Source organism: Natator depressus, chromosome 2 (genome assembly GCF_965152275.1).
Source record: "Natator depressus isolate rNatDep1 chromosome 2, rNatDep2.hap1, whole genome shotgun sequence".
NCBI classification, from domain to species: Eukaryota; Metazoa; Chordata; order Testudines; family Cheloniidae; genus Natator; species Natator depressus.
The window spans coordinates 4,694,080-4,714,781 of NC_134235.1; the positions used below are offsets into that span (position 1 = coordinate 4,694,080).

Consider the following 20,702-nt stretch of genomic DNA (forward strand, 5'->3'; position numbering starts at 1 on the left):
TAATTAGAGATGAAAAGGATCTCTGAGATCATCAAATCCACTCCCCTTTCAGGGTAAAGTGTCGCCCCCTGGTAGAGGGTATGTCTGATATTAAATTAATACTATGCTTGATCCTAGACCAGAAGAATTAAAGTGACTTGCTGCGCACTGTGTCAAACAGAACATAAAAATACCCCCAGTATTGCATTCTCTCTTAGATGTGGTACAAGGAAGAGTCACCTGTAGCTTGTAAGCTTCATATTTCATCACTGATAAATCTGGTGCGACATTGCAGCTTTTGAGAACTGATTTGAACAGATGGATGATCAGTGTACTTTTGTGCTACCATAACCCACAAAACTGTATTTGTAGGCAGGCTCAAAACTCATTTGCTCTGGATTAAAGCCTCTTGCGTGAATCTGAATCAAAATGTTGGAGAAATTAGTTTAGTGCGTGGGCCTGGGGAGGCAAAGGATCTGGAACTGGGCGGACAGGTCTCAGCTCCATATGCCACAGGAGGTTGAGTGAAATAGGCTATGTCCCTGAGTAATCGATAGCTCCTGGGTGTTTGCTCTGTGGATGCTTTTTGTCAGATAACGGGGAGATAAGACAGGGTGCTCATCTGCCAGCTTTTCTGGTCACTGAGTCGCAAAACGGAGCCATTGTGTTTGTGAAAGAGTTGACAAGTAGAATTGAGAGGCTGTGAAGCATTCAGCCAATTCTGCAGCAGACGTGCTCTCTCCTCTCCCTCCCCACTCAGGAAATGTTTTTAGGATACAATCATTCTGCTGGGGATTACCCTCTGTGCTTCGTGTGACTGCCACAGTGAAGAAAGCTGTGTACGTGACAATGAATCCTGACCCAGCGGAGTGGTCCCATCTCGAGTTGGAGTGCCCAGAGTTCAGGGCTCCAGTTTAATTTGTGGTGGGTGTTTTTAAAAAAACTGCAACTTAAACAAATTGCTTCTCTCATGTGTTAGATGTTAGTCTGTTTATAGAACCCTAGAGTTTAAGGCCAGAAGGACCCACCAGATCATCCAGTCTGACCTCTTGTATCTCACAGGCCACCCACAGCACCTGGCACCCGCACACTAAACCCAGCAACCAATATCAGACCAAAGTATCACAGCCCCCGGGAGACTGGACTGCTCTGTCCTACAGGCAGAGAACAGGAGGGACCGAGGTGCACCAGTGCTCAAGGCCCCAACAATGGCAGGGCAATGATTACGTGAGATATACCCTGATAATCCTGGCGAGTGACACTGCACACTGCAGAGGATGGCGAACCCTCCCACTGGGTCCCTGCCAAAATTCCTCCCCGACCCCAGGTATGGTGATTAGCTAGAATTCTGAGCATATGAGCAAAAATCAGCCAGCCAAGCACCTGAGAAAGAGCATGCTCAGTGCCACCTTAGAGCACTGACCAAACCCCTCTCCATGTCCTGTCTTCAGCTGTGGCCATCCCTGATGCTTCAGAGGGAGGAGATTATATAAAACCCAACAGAATACAAAGGGGTGGGGGAATCCCTTCCTGGCCCCTGTAGTTGGCCAGCTGAAACCCTGAAGCATGAGCTTTTGGGAACAGAAGACACAAACTGGAAGTGAACCCCAAAGCTGCCAAGCCCTGCCCCTGACCATCACAAGCAATCCCATCATACAATCACATTCATAAATTTGTCCAGCTTTCTCTTAAAACTAAGTAAGTTGTTTGCTCCTCCTGGGAGGCTGCTCCAGAGCCTCCTTCCTCTGATGGTTAGAAACCACCTTCTAATTTCAAGCCTGAGTTTGTTCATGGCCAGTTTATCCCTATTTGTTCTTGTGCTGACTTTGTCCTTTAGCTTAAATAGCTCTTCACCTTCCATGGTATTTACTCCCCTGCTTGGGTATCAAATGCAAAAATCTAAAGTTAATGACACATTAAGGTTGAGAAATCAAGTGCACAAGTCAGACAGATGTCTTTTGTGCTAACTTGGTTTCATTGCAAGACCTGTGTATTTTTGTGGCAGATGTTTAATATCACAAAGTAATACATTGTTTATGTTTAACAATTAAACCATCAAAAGGAAATTCTTCCCACGTGCAGTGTGGCTAAATTGGGGTTGCCTTAAGAAAATCAAACTTATCATTTCTGACTTCTCAGTGTTGCATTAACAGTGAGTTTTATTGTCATTTAATCTACCTAGTTTTGACAAAAAAAACGAAAGGAGGATTAAAGATCAGTGGAAAAGTGGACGACAAATTACGTGCAGATGTCCTGCACGTGCCCAGCTCTGAACCACAGTAGCATAAAAGCTAGTAGAAAATATTGTAACAAACCAACCAATTTTAAACCTCCCTAACTTTTAAAATACTGAACAAGTTTTCTTCACATTTGAGCTTTTTTCCTTCCCAAATGAGGACTCTGAAACAAGCCAGCTTTGACATTTCTGGCATGAGCTATTTGAATGACAGAGGAGCAGAAGTTTTAATCCTAACATGGTATTTTACTTTATGGTGTTTAACAAGTGTGTAATTCAGAAATGGCTGAACTGATTTAGCTCAAATCTTCCAAAACAAAGTGCACCTTTGGGCTGACCCCATGGATAGAAGCTTTTGACCCAAAAGCAATTTGTATGAGAGAGTTTTAAAAGCAACTGAAAATGGTGGGTGAGATCAGAACGCAGAACTCTGTCAACGACACCATTCGCTCCCCGTAAACGCAGTGACTGCCACCTGTGTATTTATCTCCGTGTACGAGGTATTGAGACTGTTCCTGTTTGTGTGCGATGATTTATAATCCTCTGCCTGCCTTAACTATATACAACAGTGTGTGAAATTGCTCCTGACGCCTTCTAGCGCTCTTCGATGCAACTCTCATGTCTCATCATTCAGTGTAAAATCCTTTACTTTTCTACATTGGGGTTATGGGTATGGGGGCGTTGCCAGAAGCTGGGAATGGGCAACAGGGGATGGATCACTTGATGATTCCCTGTTCTGTTCATTCCCTCTGGGGCACCTAGCACTGGCCACTGTCGGAAGACAGGATACTGGGCTAGATGGACCTTTGGTCTGACCCAGTACGGCCGTTCTTGTGCTTTTATGGAAAAGATTTTGCAGAAAACTCTTAATTTTCACCCTTCCACTTTTCTTTGCTCTTTTTATTTAAAAGGGCCTCAAGCCCTCTCTGATCGAAACTTTTCCTCAGCTGATTTGGCTGTGCGTTTCCCTTGAGAAAGTAAAGGCTAGTGCCTTGCCAAAATTCACCTTGCAGCTCCCTGCAAGTTACCCACAGGGTGGTTTGAAAAAGATGTTTCTATAATGGGAAAAGTGTGGGGGGAGGGGGTTACTTTCCTCACATTCAAAAATGGTTAAACCATTTTCGTTAAAACTTCACGCGCGCACATGAAATGCCCCTTTTAAGGCAGAGCCCAATCCTGGAAAGTTTCAAGAAGTGCTGAGTGACTGCGAATAGAGGATCAAGTTGGAAACTCGTATGTCACCTTCTGCTACCTTACAGAGTTCAATGCTGCTCTCACTACAATGTGAGATAATAATACAATAATAATGTGAGCCTTGGTTGGCTTACTCTGAGCTCTGACTGTTAATTAAAGTCATCTCATTAGCCAACTTCTCCTTCAAGGAGAGGGAGTTGTTAAGAAGATTGCAAAGATCTTCTGTCTGGCTCACGATTGGCCAGGAAGACCTAAGGGAATGATGCATCAATGAAGAAGCCATGTTTCTATCTGGAACGTTGCAGTGACTGCAAGAGATTAGCAGGAGCAATTATTTTTCAGTGCATCTCTCTCTCTGTTTTATGCTGCCTCCCATCACCTTAGCCTCTGGGCACCTTCCACATAAAATCATTAGCCATAGTGAAGTCCTTAGTGGATTTCATGGAGGCTTTTGCGCTTCTCTTTGTTGGGTGGCCTATGGCAGCACTTTGGTCTGTCAGGTGTCCCTGCTCATCAGGGGTCTTTAAATCTAGCATTGAGGACATCAGTAGCTCAGCCAGAGGGTCGGGGTCTATTGCAGGAGTGGGCGGGTGAGGGTCTGTGGCCTGCGATGTGCAGGAGGTCGGACGATGATCAGGATGGTCCCTTCTGGCCTTAAAGACTGAGAGTCTGAGTCTTTCACAGAGCAGGAGGGGAGAGACATGGGTTTGAAAACACAGGACGATGGATTTACAGAAATTGGCCAAGGGATTCAGTAGCAGGTGTGGAATCCAAAGCTGCTGCCCACTTAGGTTTCTTTTTATTTGTAAATTGACTAGCTTTCGCGTTGGCAGTATCCCTGTAAATCTGCCCTCTCCCCATCTCACAATGTCTGTTTGAAGTGAATTTTGTTTAACTTTCCCTTTGGCTGCAGACGAAGACGCCCTTGTGAGCGTCTAAAGGATGTGTCTGAGGAAAGTACTTTTTTATTGAAATATATAATGGTGCCACCTGAAGTGTGATTTACTGCAGGGTCCACTTCTCGGACTTGATGATCTATTTCTATTAGATTTCTTTCTTTTGCTCACTTTCCCTTTAAGAGTGGCAAGTTTCTCTGTCTGCCTGACACCTTCTTAGGCTTAGGCAAAATAAATGTTGATTTTCATCAAAAGTAAGAGCATTGGAAGTACTAATTCTCCAGCGAGGCTGACAAGCTCAGCAAAAGCTGCTCAGGTTTCCACAAAGGGCTGGCGATCCAGCCCCGCTCTTCTCTTTGGAAGCAGTTCAATCATCATAATGAAAAAGGGGCTTCTTATCCTAGCTTTCGCTAACTAGAAATTATATACCTGGTTCCCGGAAGATAGATTACATTGCTCCCGAAATACAGAGGGTGGTATAGAGTGAAGGCACGCACAATGCGGCACAAGATTGATCACACAATTTGCAGAATCTACCATGCACAAAAAAAGAGAATATATTTTTGTTGTCGGGTCTCTCTGTCGCTGGGCAAAGGGGGCAAGATGTGGAAGAGGACAGAGGTAAAATTCAGCCCCTTTGTTGAGTTTTGACCAATGTGTTGTAGGATCACACAGAAATTAATTCCAACCCTGTCAACTGGTTGTTAAAAGAATGACTGTGGAGCCTGTTGTTCCAGTCAGTGCAGGCTTTCCATCCTCTGGATGTTCCCTTATTTGGCTGAATTCCCCATGAGCATTAGATTACATTGTATTTAAAAGCAATTGTTCATTTAGATGGGTTAGGGTTTTAAAAACTTTTTGTTGCTTTGGAGATCATTAATATACTTCAGGTTTCTCAAAGTGGAAGCAAAACTTTTTCAATGGCCCCATGTGTCTCCTGGAGAGGAATCGGGAGACCCAGGTTCAAGTCCCAGCTTTGCCACAGACTGTCTGTGTGACCGTGGGCAAGACATAGGCCCAGAACCTCAAAGGTATTTGGGCGCCGAACTTCCAATCAGCTTCCCATGTGTACGATGTGGATAACAGCACTGCCCTGCCTCCCAGGGGTGTGGGGAGGAGAAATACATGAAAGATTATGAATTGCTTTGAGATCTACTGGTGAAAAGCTCCATAGAAGAGCAAGGGATTATTGTGTAATTTACCCCCTGACAGATTTGAAGCCTGTTTGACACTGATTCACATACAGGCTTGAGGGGAGGCCAGGGCTAGTACTTATAAGAAAAAGCCCTCTCCCCTATGGTCCTGGGGAGGTCTGAAATGTATTCATGCAAAAACCTAAGCAATGAATGTGGCAAAGGGGCGCAGATACCCCAGAAGCTCTAAAGAGAGCACCTGTGTCCTACGGGGAACCTGCCTGTAGGTTTCAGTGGGGCTCCACGGAGGAGTTACAGGTCCACCTGCATGGATTAGATTGCAGGATTGGGGGGTAGGAAGGATGGCCAGTGGTTAGGGCAATAGCTGGGGACTTGAAGACTGGGGAATCAGTTTCCTGCTCTGCCACAGGTTTGCTGGGTGACCTTGGGCAAGTCCCGGAACCTCTGTGCCTCAGTTCACCATCTGTACAATGGGGATAATAGTGGGGTGCTGTGAGGGTCAAATCCATTAATGACTGCGAGGTGCTCAGATGCTGTGGTGACGTGAGCCATGGAAGTATACCCCTCAGGGCCTGACAGTGCGTTTGAAAAGTGGTAGATTGACCGTTCCGATGCTAACTCAACACCCGAGGATGGAGGTGATGCAGCTAGTTTAGGCGAATGGGGATGTGTTGGAAATGACTGGTCTTGCCATTCACTCAGCAGTTGTAGGCCTACGGTGCCTAGTCCAATTCACAGTAAAGTCAGTGGGAGCCTTTTCTTCTTCAAAGCACTGTGCCACGATTGAACCCTCACAGAGTCCCTTTGAGGGAAGTAAATATTATCTCCCCTCCTGCTCCTTGTAGCTAGGTAAACTGAGGCAGGGAGATTAAGGGGTTTTTCTCAAGGCAATGGCTGGAGTCAGTGTCAGAACTTAGAAACTGGTTTCAACATAAAAACAGCTTCTCACTTGTCTTGAATTTTGTGTATTTTGAAGCATTAGTTGAGGCACTTGTGGATGCTAAGTTAATTATATACTAAAATTCATACAGGAAAGCACCAAGTAATCTTTAAAACCAAGTATATACAATATAGAACTGACCATAAACCCAGCCAAACTATTTAAAAATCAACACAACCATCTGGAAGCTAAATGTAGTCAACAAAAGTTTTGTGAAGATGTTTTCAAAAAATCTCTAAATTTCTCCGTCCGTTATATTTATCATTTAAATAGCTCTTTGCAAGTTCAAAGTACTGTACTGGTATTAGCTAACAATGTCTCACAGCCCTGCTCTGAGGTAACTGAGTTGTTTAATATTATCCCCGTTTTCCTTTGAAACTGATCAAACGAAAAACTTGTATACACAGCGCATTGTTAACTCGTAGGACTCACTGCCACAAGGTGTTAAAGTCCTGTTCTATTCAAGTGGGTGCTCGGGAAACTATAACAGAAGAAGAAATGTTTGGTTTCAGAGTAGCAGCTGTGTTAGTCTGTATTCGCAAAAAGAAAAGGAGGACTTGTGGCACCTTAGAGACTAACAAATTTATTTGAGCATAAGCTTTCGTGAGCTACAGCTCACTTCATCGGAGAAGAAATGGAAGTGAAGGCTGGAAAAGAGCCCTAAACAGGTGGGGAAAGGGATGGAGAAGAGAAGGAAGGAAGGAAGAGTGAGTTAGACAAATAAAAGCCAACAAAGAGGGTATTAGGAGATCCATGGAAGGCTTCCAGCCATGTTGGTGGGATGATGTGTAGTACTGGGTGCCCTGGTCTCATGTCTTCCTCCTTTAGGGCCTAGGTTGCTCATTCCAGAAAACATTTACTCTCCCTTGTGTGCACTATGTAAAAAATGTCATGACTGGCTCAGAAGTACAGTGAACGAAACTCGCCACTGCTGCCAGGCCACTGTATGAGATGGAGGAGTCTACATGCAGGGGATTGGTAATTAAGCCTTTAACCTCGAGGTTGCAGGTTCAAATCTAGCTGTGGTCAGTTCTGACCAAAAGCAATTGCCAGGACTGAGCACCATTTCCGGCAGATCAGCATCCATGTGATGGAAACCACCATTACGATGTACACTTGGAGACACCTTGGTGGTCCTTCGTTCAAAGGTTGAATGGGTCATGGAGAGTGCTCCCCTTTGCCTCCTAGAGTGGGTTCAGACAGCTCCCTGCTGGGTTAGCGTTGGGCAGAGCACACATTACCTGTGTTGTACCACTTCACCCTCCAGAGCCACTAGTCTGATGCCTTTGCTGCCACCAAGGCGCTGTTGGGATAATCAGGTGCTTTATAACTGCCAAGGAGTTCTGTGACCCATTGGGAAGAGAGGAGCCACTGGACTGGAGGGCAAGTGGACTCGGAGACTGGATTAAAGCTTTCACCCCTTTCACTTTTGGAATTTCAGCAGCAGTAAACATCACTTCTCTCACCATGTGCCTCTTCAGTCCCCCTACTGCCTGGGGAGACCAAGTAGAAATAATTTCACTCATCGTAGTGGTTTCTCTGATCTGACTACTACTAATTGCAGCGGTTTAATCATGATTTAGCAATCATCTGAAGTGTTAAGGCTGGAAGCCACCTGCTCTTTGTTGGGATCACCTTGTACCTGCCCATGCTGGGCTAGTGGGAGCTGTTTACATTCTCAGCTGCGTCCTAAGTACAAAAAAAAGTTTGTCCCATGTCAAAGCTTCCCTGACTCTTGGATCATTCCTGCTGTGCTTTGGAAAGTATGAAAAGTATGTTAAAGGGGATGACAGAGACCCTTTATTGGGGAAGATAGGATCGCAGATCAGTAAAAATCTTAATACAGTTTTTGTCCCTCCAAGATGACAAATGGTTTTTCCCAGTTGTTTTTTGGTTTTAAATTCCTTCTCCTCTGTTTGAGATTCATAATTAAGATCAAGCCGCATGTAGATAAGAATTTTAGCGATTAACATCCCATCAGAGCCTCTTGGGGGGAAGTGACAGGCGATTTTACAACATGCCTCTAAGAATTTCATAGCTCCTCATAAAAAATAAATAAATACCCCCTCCCCGAATTTATGGTGGTGGGTCTGATGCTGGGTGCTGTGCTTCAGCAGAGGAAGGAAACATACAGCATGATTAAATACACCCCCCCTGCAGATGGCTAAGAAAACACAGCTGACAGGAATGGTAAATACATTCTCTTAAGGTAAGTATCCTCTATGGACTGACTCTCTCGAATCATGTGGTCTTCACTCAGTTTATTTTATTCTACACCATCTTCCGGCATAAACTAACCTGTCAATATTATTGTTCAGAAATATTGCCAGGCTAGTTTTGCAACAATAAATCTTAGTTTGTTTGTTTGTTTGTTTGTTTATTTAATGTCAAGCCTTGGATGGGGGGGGGGGTTTGCCTCTGCTCTTCCCCTCAATTCCCTTCTCCCCAGCTCCCTCTCCACCACTAATTAGTCCATCTGAAGTGGATTGAGTCAGATGGCTTGACTGCAGCTCTCGTTGGAGGCTCCCGATTTTAGTCGTTCGTGGTGCAGATTCGCTGAGTTCTTGCAGACTCTGCTTTTGCCATCAGATGTTGCTTGCCTCCACCTTTCTTCCGCCCAGTAAGTGCAGTGCTTGTGAGTTTCACAGATGGGTTTCCATTCAATCAATGCTGTATGTTAATTGTTCTGTCTTACTCAAGCATTGGAAATGCGGACTTTGCAACCTACATGCCATTCTCCTCTTCACTCCCTCGCTCCCTGACCATCCTTTTGTCTCCATACCCTGACCGGTCCAGTCTTATTTGGGTTATCTAAAGTATTGGTAAGGAGGTTTCTGGTGGCTTATCTTCCAACCAGGAGAGAGCAGACTTTGTGGTGTGGATGTTCATAGCTCAGGAAAGTGTAGGCAAGAAGTTTGATCTGGTAAATCAAATGCTTGGAAGCAAGTCTCCTGGGTTCTGTTCCCAGCACTATCGTTGACTGAGCGTGTGACCTTGGGCAAATCACTTCCCCTCCCTGTACCTGTGAAGCGGGGATAATCGTCTATCTCCCAGAGAGAACCAGTGTTTGCAAGTCACACTGAGATCCTTGGATGGAAGATGCTACATAAGCATCAAAGTATTATCATTTTAGTCAAGTGCTTTTAGGGCCTTTCTGCAGTAGGGATAGACTGGAAAAGGTGCCCCTATGCAAGCATGTAAATGCCCCGGTATATGATACTGCCCTTGGGGAGGGGGGGTGGACCATGGGATTGGTTGTTTCTCTGCCACTGTGCCTTTAAAGCTGTCTTAGTCCACTAAGGTGACTAATTGCCGAGTCCCCAGTGACTGCTGTGCGTCCCTCTGATGTATGGGTGTTATATTAAGGGTGGAAAGGTGCTAAATGAGCCCTCTTTGTTTTACATAAATTAGCTCAAAAGTCATGAATCAATGCCACTGACACCCTGAGGATGTTTGGTTGCCAAGTTTAACAGGAAAGACAAATAAGACTTCCCCACCCCTGGCCACATGAGTCACTGGGGGGGCAAGTGGGCTGAGGCACCTGACGTGACCTGTAATCATCTTCCCCCCTCATCACATGAAATCTCAGCAGAGTCCAAGGGAGGAATCCCCTGAATGCAAGGCGGCATTTTAGTGGACGTTCCTCCAGGGGCTGTGATCACCGGTGCTCAGGTTAAGGTCTGTTGTGTTAATGGTATGGGGTCTCCTGCCCTTCTGCCCTTGGGGCTTGGAAACCTGAACCCCTGTAGCATCGGCATGCCAAGAAATTTAAACCCGCTACCCCTCCAGAGGGTGAGCTCCAGGGCCGGGAGCCATCTGCTCCCCTTGCCTGTGGGATTCTTAGCTCACCACTCTCCTGCAGTCTTAACTGGTGCAGCATGCGGGCCCACACAAACCCAACCATCCCTTTCCAATTGTACATTTGTCTAACGAAGCAGCAAATTCCTGATCGCCCCAGAGACTCCCTTGACCACGTCCATCCCCGACTGTGTTCCTGTGGGAGGGCCATTTGTTTCTACACGTTCAAAACCTCTTACTCTCTCGTTCCACCCTCAGCTCGCCGGCGTGCACGCTGTAATGCATTTTTAATCAGCATCCTGAGCGCTCTCTTGTGGCCTCCGGGTCCAGGCCTCCTGCCATATGCGGACGCTGTCAGCAGGAATGGCCAGCTGTACAGCCCAGCACCCATCGTGCTTGGGAACAGGGTGACTATATCCTACTGGCTTCCAGCAGAGAGGCCTGTGAGAGGAGCCTCATTCCTCGGGATTCCTAGAACTGCGGAATTCCAGCCAGCAGGCTGGAGCCGGTGTGTGCAGAGCTCAAGCGTTGCAGCTTTGTGTCCCATCTGAAGAGCTCTTGGGGGTAGGGAAGGGAGTGGGGAGGGGTACAAGGAAAATGAGCTCAGGAGGGCCCGGGAGTCCTTCATTGTGGAAACGCTGCTCCGACAGGTTACGCTTAGCGCTAAAGCAGGGACTCCGGGAGCATGGCCTGCAACCTAAACGCAGCCTGCACCTGCCCTTCTCTTTAATACGCAGGGTTCAGCTCAGGATGGAGAGTTGCGCAGTGTAACTGGTTTCTGTGAGCTGCACCCACACACTGAAGGCAGGACAGCTGCAGCCTGCTCCGTTATGTGCATGTTAGGGTGCTTGGGCATTGGCTTTGATCTAATACTCCCCGTCTCTGGGGATGGCCCATATCTGCTTTGGTCTAAAATGGTCCTACCTCTCTGGTTCCAAGGGGACTTCCTTCACTAGGGCAGGGTGAAGAGGGGACTTTCCAGCAGGAGCCACCGATGGTATTGGCCCTCCTCCGCCCTGGGGGGCGGGTCTATTACCCAGTACATTTTGGAGCTGTCTAAGCATTTCCTGGGCTGATGGCTGAGAGGCTCTGTGTCCCCATGGGAAAGTGCCCCATGGGCTGTGGTGCGAGGGCCACAAGGCAGTCTTGTTTCCACTGTTAATGCACGGTACTGAGAGGTACTTAAGGAGATTTCAGCTGATCAGGAGGGGTGGCCAAATGCTTTTAGGTGGTAATTCACTCCAGGCATCAGAACACTTGGCTCTTTGGTCACTTGCCAAGTGGTCCAGGAAGTGTTGAGTGGCAGAGCCAAACTATCCCAGTGCACCGATGCAGGGTAATAGACGCCGTACAAAATGCAGAGGGCTCTGCCGAGCCCCTGACATCCGGAAGCTGGAAAATTTGGCCCAGCCTTCTGCACAGATCATCATTCTCCATTCCTGTCCCTGATCTCTCCCTCTCTTCCAGCTCAACAGCTGGTGGTCTCTTGCATCTGGCTGACTCGCAAGGGGTGCTGGCACCAGACCAAGAAGAGGCCACAGAGCAGGGAAATGGCCTTTTGGAGGGGTGCCTGCGAATTGAGGCCTATATCCTGGCCAGCAGTGACTCTGTTAAATAAAGAAATCAGAGTCACTGATTGAAGGGTCATAGTGGACAAAGAACGGAACACGAGCTCCCAACACAATGCCATGGCAAAGAGCTAATGCTACCCTGGGACCAGGGAGCGGAGTTTGTATACAGCGTTGGTGAGACCAGTGCTGGAGACTGCATCCAGTTCTGGTGTCCACATTTTTAAAAGGGTGATGAAAAATTGGAACGGGTGCAGAGAAGAGCCACAAAAGGGACTCGAGGGTTGGAAAAATGCTTTACAGTGAGAGACTTGGAGTTCAATCCGTTTAGCTGATCAAAAAGAAGATCAAGAGGTGATCTGATTACACGAGAAAATACCAGGTACTAAAGGGCTCTTTAATTTTTCAGAGAAAGAACCAGTGGCTGGAAGCTGAAGCCAGACAGATTAAGTTAGAAATAAAACACAATTTTGAACAGCAAGGGTGATTAACCATTGGAACGAACCACCAAGGGAAGCAGTGGATTTTCTGTCTCTGGGCTCTGACCTTAGTCCCCTTCTCCCTCTACACCTTGTCTCTGGGTAATTTCATCTGCAAACACAAATTCAACTACTGTCTCTGTGTTGATGAATCGGATCTACTTCTCTGCTCCAGGCCTGCCACCTTCTGTACAAACTAGTCTCAGCCTCTCTTTGTCCATCTTGTAGATGTCTAGACGTGAGCTGAAGCCCAGTGTGGCTAAAGCAGAGCTCCTAATCTGCCTCTCCGCCTCCCCACCCCCGCCCAAACCCAAGCCTCCCTGCTACCTACTTTCTTGACCACTGTGGTCAACAGTACCATCCTGCCTGTCACTCAGGCCCAGAACCTGGGCGTCATCTTCAATTCTGACCCCTATGTAGGTCCAAACATCCACTCTCTGTCTAAGCCTTGCAGATTTGTTCTGCATAACATCTGTAAGGTCCAGCCTTTCCTGTCCACCCACACAGAGAAAGCTCTTGTCCAAGCTCTCATTGTCTTGAGTCTCAGTTACTGCAACATCCTGTTCTCTGGCCTTGACGAAGACAACCTTGCCCCACTCCTATCGATTGAGAATATCCATTCTCCAAGACCGTCGCTTGGACCACCCTTGAGCCCTTCTCTTTGCCTCCCTCCACCGGTGACTCCCCCTTCTCTAGCCCTTGAAACAAGCGGCTTGTCTTCACTTTCACTTCTTGGCCTGTGCCCACTCTACCTACCCTCTCAGTCAGTAGCGCAACGCCAGCATCTATTGCCCAATTGCTAAATTTTCAAACAAGCCCTCTAGAGCTTTCTCCCACGTTGTCCCTGACACCTGGGAGTAACTTCCCGTAAACTTCTGCAAAGCCCCTTCACGGTTCACATCCCTCCTTAAAACTCTCCTTTGCTGTGATGCCGCCAAGAATCATGACAACAGTTAAGCTGCTGGCGTCCTGAGCCCACTGTCTCGCACCCTGTCCAATATTGGGTCATGGTTTCATTGTACTCCTCTGTCTGTCTCCATCTGTTGTCTCTTGTCTTATACTTAGATTGTCAGCTCTGTGGAGCAGGGGCTGTCTGTTTCTTCTGTGTTTGTCCAGAGCCTGGCACAATGGGTCAGGACCGTGACTCCTAGGTGCTACGGCAGTACAAATGACAATGAATAATAATCTCCCGGTGTCTTTAAGGCAGGACTGGTTGCAGTTCTGGAAGAGATGCTTTAGCCAATACAAGTAAATGGACTTAGTACAAGGGTGAAGTTCTGGGCCTGCGTTATCCAGGAGGTCAGAGCTGATGAAGATCAAAGGGTTCAGCAGCTGTGATGCCTCGGGACCAAATTCATCTCTTACAGCCCAGGGCAATGGTTGATTCATGTCTTCTAATCCAGTGTTTCTCAACCTAATACCAGGGACTGGCTGGCTGCCTTCCTAAACTGCATCAGGGAGATCCTCGGGCCGGGGCTGTTCCACGGACCAGTCATTGAGACACACTGTTCTGGATGGAGCAGGACACGTGGACTCATATGGATCAGTTGGAAGGAATCAATCTAGATTGGGGGTTTCTCAAGCTTCATTGCACCGCGACCCCCTTCTGACAACAAAAATTACTACACGACCCCAAGAGGGGAACTGAAGCCTGAGCCTGCCCGAGCCCTGCCAAAGCCAGAGCCCCACCACCCCGGGTGGGAGGGACCAAAGACCAAGGGCTTCAGCCCCAGGAAGGGGCCTGTAACCTGAGCCCCGCCACCCAGGGCTGAAGCCCTCAGGCTTCGGCCCTGGGCAGTGGGGCTTGGGCTTCGGCCCCAGAAAATCTAATCCCAGCTCTGGTGACCCCATTAGAACGGAGTCCCGACCCACAGTTTGAGAGCCACTGATCTAGATACGTAATAGTGTTGCCCGATTTGCACAAACAATATCCCCAACGCCTGTATTGCATCCAAAGTGTCAGCCCGATGTTCTAGGGGCGCCGGATTTCTATCGCCGAGTTGTCATTGCTGTGCAGTAAAATAGATCAGATGCCCTGAACTCCTGGAAACACCACCTCGTCCCAGCTCTTTCTGCAGGTGAGCTCTTGTGTGCTGAGCTGTTCTCCCCTTTGCTGCGCAGCCGTGGTGTGCGGCTTTCGGCCGTGTGTTTCCTGGGCTGTGCCCTATAGCTGTGTTCCCACCTTCACTCGGGCGCTGGCAGTCTGTGGCTGGGGGCAGAGCAGCAGGATTTTCCCCAGGTTTCCGTCCCGGTTGTTGGAATTCAGACAGGCCCTGTTTTCTGCACTGTATTGTGAGTTCACAGCAGCTGGGTGTAGAACTGTCCCTGCCCCAAGCTGCCTTTGTTACACCACCCAGAACACCCTGGAGTTAACTCTTTGCTCGCTGGTGCTCAGATGCAGCTTCCAGCCCCTGCCACCATGTAGTTCTCAGAGCACTCAGACAATGTTAGTCCCTCAGTTTGAAGGAGCCCCCCCTTTAATTCCTCTTTGGAGCATTTCTCCCCATGCTGGGGACTTGGCCAGCCCCTGACCTACTCCCCATTGCAACTTCTAGGGGACCCAGATCCCTGGGGGAGCTGGAACTGATGAATGCTTTGCTGCCCTGCTTGTCAGGGCTTGGCGATCCCATTGATTCTGGGGTGAGTAGGGCCAGGGAGTAGAACTGGGGGGGGGGGTTGGGGAACCTGGGAGTATTTGTAGGGAGGTGAGTATGGGGGGGAGGGGATTCAGATAGGTGTGTATATGCAGGGGTAGGTGTGTGTACATGTGAGTGGGCACAGATAGGTGTGTGTATGGAGGTGTGGGAGTGTGTGTATGAGTGGGTGCAGATAGGTGTGAGTATGCGGGGGAGTATGTGTGTACACGTGAGTGGGCGTAAATAGGTGTGCATATGCACATGTGTGAGTGGGTGCAGATAGGTGTGGGGTATGCATAAATGTGAGTGGGTGTAGATAAGTGTGCAAATGCAAGTGTGTGCGTATGAGTGGGTGCTGATAGGTGTGTGTATGCGGAGGGGGTGTGAGTGGGTGCTGATAGGTGTGTGTATGCAGGGGGAGGTGTAAGAGTGGGTGCAGATAGGGGTGTGTATGCAGGGGGGGTGTGTGAGTGGGTGCAGATAGGTGTGTGTATGCATGTGTGTGAGTGGGTGCAGATAGGTGTGGGGGTGTGCGTACATGTGAGTGGGTGCAGATAGGGGTGTGTATGCAGGGGCAGGTGTGTGAGTGGGTGCAGATAGGGGTGTGTATGCATGTGTGTGAATGGGTGCAGATAGGTGTGGGGGTGTGCGTACATGTGAGTGGGTGCAGATAGGGGTGTGTATGCAGGGGGAGGTGTGTGAGTGGGTGCAGATAGGGGTGTGTATGCATGTGTGTGAATGGGTGCAGATAGGTGTGGGGGTGTGCGTACATGTGAGTGGGTGCAGATAGGTGTGTAACTGGGGGTGGGGAGGACACATTTAAAAAGTAGTTCAGAGCTCAGAGAGAGGGGAAAGCAGGAGGGACAGGAAATACAGCAGAGCAAATAAAGAAACCAATGTTAGCTCCTTGCGTGCTGGACACTTAAGGAGGGTGTCTGTCCCCTAAGCCCAGGGCTGCATCCTAACCTGTATATAATGAGCAGAAAGGAGGGAAGCAGGCAGAGCAGATAAGGAAAAGAGGGAAGAGCACACGTTCAAACGCTGCAGAAGATGACATGGGCGTTACAATGTGGAGAAAAACAGAAAGAAAAGCCCATCTCTGTTTGCAAAGTGTATGAACCAGCAAGCAGACTGGTAATGCACCATTAAACAGAGCAGTACAAGGTGGAGACCTGTCGCTTCACCTGGGCTAGCAGGCTTAGTCCTGGGGCTAGCAAGTGCTGTCATTTGCATTCAGGCTGCTCCATCTTCCCCCTCCCCAGCAGTAGTACTCCATGGTAGCACAGAACTGACGGCAGTTGCTTCTTGGAAGCTGGAGGATTTACGCTCTGAGGAGCCCACAAAGTCACTCGTATAATGTCCTTATTGAGTTGTTAATAGATAATCGGCCGTGTCATGTGAGCCTACCCCTTGGCAAAGGTGAGCGTCAGCTGTTTGATATAGCAGCAGATTATTTGAAATGAGGTGGTGCCTTCTGATGAGGTTGATTATCTTGTACCTAAAGTGTGGGTGTACTGGCCCTAGGCAATGATTGTGTGGTGAAGAGATAGAAGGGGAGGAGAGTTTGGAAGAAGTGGGACTAGCTACAATCGGTATCCATGTGATGGCTTCTCAGTGAAATGTGCTCTCGAAAGCAGAGAACTTGTCTCCCCCTGAGTCCGAGGAGGGCTTTGAATGCTCCGAAATGGCCTGTCTCAGCCTGTGTGTTGAGCAGGTGAATGCATGTCTCTAAAGCTCTCTGAGATCCTCAGGAAAGGGACAAGAGCAGCACAAAGTGTTGTTGCAAGCCACTTCCCATCCCACTCCGTGGCTGGTATCTGCCACTGGATAAAGTTCAGTCTTTAATATCAGAATGTTTAATCTCTGATGATATTAAAGAAATTATTGGAGTCCTGGGGAAGTCCCTGTGTGGCTGGGAGCAGGGAGCTCTCTGGTTTAGACACGTGCTCTATCCCCACAGGCAATTCCTAATTTCTGCACAAGGAGCAGCTCTTTTCATCCTGTACTTTCAGAATAGAGCAGGTCCAGCAAAGTAACTGCACCTTTTGAACCCTTTGGAATCAGTGGGTGCAGGGCACTCTTGCCCTCAGTTGATATATTCGCTGCATCAGGAAATCACAGCTGTTAACATAGCCACTCGGGGACTGAGCCTGTGTAGGTCAGAGGTATCTGTATACATAGATTGGCTGATTGCTATAAGTAGGTAATGAATTTAAGGCAGAATCATCACTCTAATGAAAATGAATCATCCAAGCCTGGTTTCTGTAAACATCACACCACCTTTGTGAGCCGGCCGAAGTGGGGTTTGGGAGCGGTATCTTACAGAAGACGGAATGTCGGATATTGACGTCAGCACCGGAATAGCAAGAGTAGAAGAGACATCCCTGAAGAATAAACATCTGATGAGAAGCGTCATAAATCTGAAGACTAAATTCCAACTCTTAAAAACTTGCATTAGGCTGGCGTTAAATTACGGCTGTGAAACGTAGACATTCAAACACTCCATAATAAACAAACTACAATCCTTCAAATGATGGTGTTACAGAAGAATTGTGAAAATATCCTGGATACACCACGTAACCAGTGAAAAGGTCTTGGAGATGACTGGAACTAGGAAAACAGTAGTTAGCAATCTTACGTAAAGAAAGATTTGATTTGCGGGATACTTTTAAGAGGTCTGTGGGTGATGCATGTTTATGGGCACTGGAAGGGAAAGTTGGTGCAGAACAACACCAGGCAGAAAAAGAAGACCGTGAATGGGGGATGTGGTGTCCCACGTGGATCAAAAGGATTATTCATCCACAAAGAGATTAGCAGAGAGCTGTACAGCATGGGCTACCATGCTTGCAAACCTCCAGAAATGGAGATGCCACATAAGAAGAACAGTATCTTCCAGCCCATTGTGAAAGAACCAGAAATCAGCATTTCTCAGCGGTGCTGTTTTCTGCAGCTTAGCCTTCCCATGAAGGACTCTTGTTACCATGAGGTGTGTGTAAATCCAGGGCAGTTTGGGAAGGACGATGTTTTCAGTAAGTAATGCAGGGACACAACCACATGGCTGCTTTTGATGTCAGTGGTGAGACAAGGTGGTTAAGGTTAAAGGGATAGTTCTCTAAAAAGCCTAGAGAGCTGTTGCCATTAAAAAAACAGATAATTCCAGCAGGTTCCTTGCCCCAGTATGATACACTTTTGTATATGGTATTAGCAATGCAGGGACATACTGCAATAAGGATTGGCCAGTCCTGACTTCCTAATGCAATTGCATTGTTTTAAATGGAGCTGAAAGATATTTTCAGACCTTAATTCTTTCTCCCCATTGATGCTGTTTGCTTTCTGCATGTCACTAAAGTTGTACGATGCAACTAGGCTGGTCAGTTTCACTTTATTATCATGATTATTTAAGTTCCAGGAGAGTGTAGAGGCCTGACTGGAGATCAGGACCCCATTGGGCTAGTTGCTGTACAGAGACAGTGAGACACTGCCCCAGGCTGCTTACAGCCTAAATAGACGAAAGACAAAAGATGGGAGGGGAAATTGAGGCACAGAGAGAGGACAGTCACTCTGCAGGTCGGTGGCAGAGATAGGAATAGAATCCAGGTCTCCAGGGTCCCCATCAAGTGCACTATCCACTGGGCAACACTGTCTCCCCATTAAGAAATATTATAACTTGGTTTCTAGTTAGGTTAGCTTCCTAGCTCTCTCGTGCAGTGAGAGCAAATATTGGTTTTAAACTGAAATGAGGAAATACCCTCCCCAAAAAACATTCCCGTGTTCGTTAGATTTTTGCAACACCCGTGCAGCTCGTGCAGCCAGCCCAAGGGCACAGGGGAGTTGCAGAGAAGGAGCGTTGCTAGGATGCTCCGGGGAGCAGAGAACACATCTGATGAGAGGAGACTTAAAGAGCTTGGCGGAAATGTAGCAAAAGGAAGGCTGAGAAGAGACTTGATTGCTCTCTATAAATACATGGGTGGGGGGCGGGGGATGCTAAGGAGGAGGAAGGGCTATTTAAGATGAAGAACAATGTCGGCATAAGAGCAAATGCAAATAAACTGGGCATCAATACACTGAGGCTGTAAATTAGAAGGAAGCTTCTAACCCTCAGAGTGAGGCTGTGGAGCAGCCTCCCAACACATGCAGTGGGGAGCAAATAACCAAACTGGTTGTGAGATGGAGCTTGGCAAATTTCTGACCAGGATGATCTGACAGGGTGGCCTGCGATAGCGGGGAACTGGATTCAGTGACCCAGCAGGTCCTTTCCAGTGCTCGGTTCTAATGACAGAAGCAGGATTAGAACCCAGATTCCTTCCCCTCTGTTCACACCACTGGCCCATGCCCTGTTCTCTCACTAGCCTCATAGCAGAGGCTACTCTTGTGGAAAATCTCATTTAATGATCCTGAGCTTGGCACTGCCAAGACAATCCCTGCCCCTGGCTGCTTACAGGTTAAGGCACTGCCGGGTAAGACCAGACGCATTGGGAGACCCAAGTTTAGGGTTATTTCGGTTTTCCAGTCTCTCTCCTTTCTCCTGATTTGAAGTTGGGTGGAGAGAGGTTTGCCCTGGGCTGGTGTTAGAAGTGAGCCTTTCGGGAAGGTTTGCATGAGGAGAGACTAGGAACCCAGTGTGCCGGGTTTGGGAGGTGGCTCATGGATGGAGACAGCATGGAGGAAGGCATGGCAATTGGAGTAGAAGGAAGCCATGGGGTATGAGCAGCGGAGCAAGGGGAGCCCAAAAGATGAGCTCTAGGCCCAGGTGGGACTGAGTGGGACCCTGGGGGCTGGGCCGAGAGTGAAAATGGATGTGAACTCTCACTCCTTGCCCTGTCCCCAGTAACACTGCCTGCCCACCCCCACCTCCAGCTCAGTGAAAGAGGGTTAGTCACACTGGCTTAGCAGCAGCTGCTGCCCTGCAGCCCCACTAAATGCCACTAATTTGTTTTGGGAGTCAACTGGATGGCATCTGCCCAAGGGTTGGAATTCTCCGGTGGTTCACAGCTGCCAAGAAATATGGGCTAGTGCCGTGTTGGGGGGTGTGTGTGTGTGGGTGTGTGTGTGTGTGTAAGTATGTAAGTAAAATACATACACAATTCCTAGTCAGAGCTGTAACATGGCCCTCAGTGCTCATCTAGGTGACCTTCCATTTAAGGATCCCGAAGCGCTTTGCAATCACTAGCGATGACAAGGGATGGAAATAGGATTTCCAGTATACTGATGAGGAACCTGAGGCTCTAGAGGAAATAATGGTATTGTGTTAAGTGACGTGCCCAGGCTCATATGGCAAATGAGTAACAGAGCCAACAACAGTGCCCTGAGCTCTTACCCCTCGTCTTACCCACTAGACTGTCTAAAATGCACCCTGCATTGGCACAGCCCACAGGTAGGCAGTTTGCTCAAAGTATAGCTTCCCATGTATTAGCATTATGCTCTGCTCTGCCCAGAGCATCCATAGGCACTTTTCATAGGTCACATGAGAGACCCCGTTTTGGAAGCTGTGATTCAGTTCCCTGGCAAACAAATTGTAGGGTTGGCTAGTGGTGGGGGTCTGGTGGCCACTTCCTTCCATGCTGGGTGTCGCTGCGAGGCAGCTTGTTCAGCCAGGTGTATATTGCAGTGTGCTCAGAAGGTGAGATGGCCCCTGAGCTAGCAGCTTCCTGGCCCAGCGGAGGATTTGAAGATGAGGACAGGGAGCTCTCACTGTCCTTCAGTCTAGGCTAACCCCTGTTCATAGAATCATAGAATATCAGGGTTGGAAGGGACCTCAGGAGGTCATCTAGTCCAACCCCCTGCTCAAAGCAGGACCAATCCCCAATTTTTGCCCCAGATCC

The 20,702-nt window shown here is 48.0% G+C and overlaps 1 protein-coding gene across 1 annotated transcript in view; it reads left to right on the forward strand.

The window, feature by feature from the left end:
- Positions 1-20,702, forward strand: part of ZC3H3 (zinc finger CCCH-type containing 3) — a 344,144-nt gene that overhangs the window by 315,991 nt on the left and 7,451 nt on the right. The gene's annotated exons all lie outside the window — the stretch shown is intronic.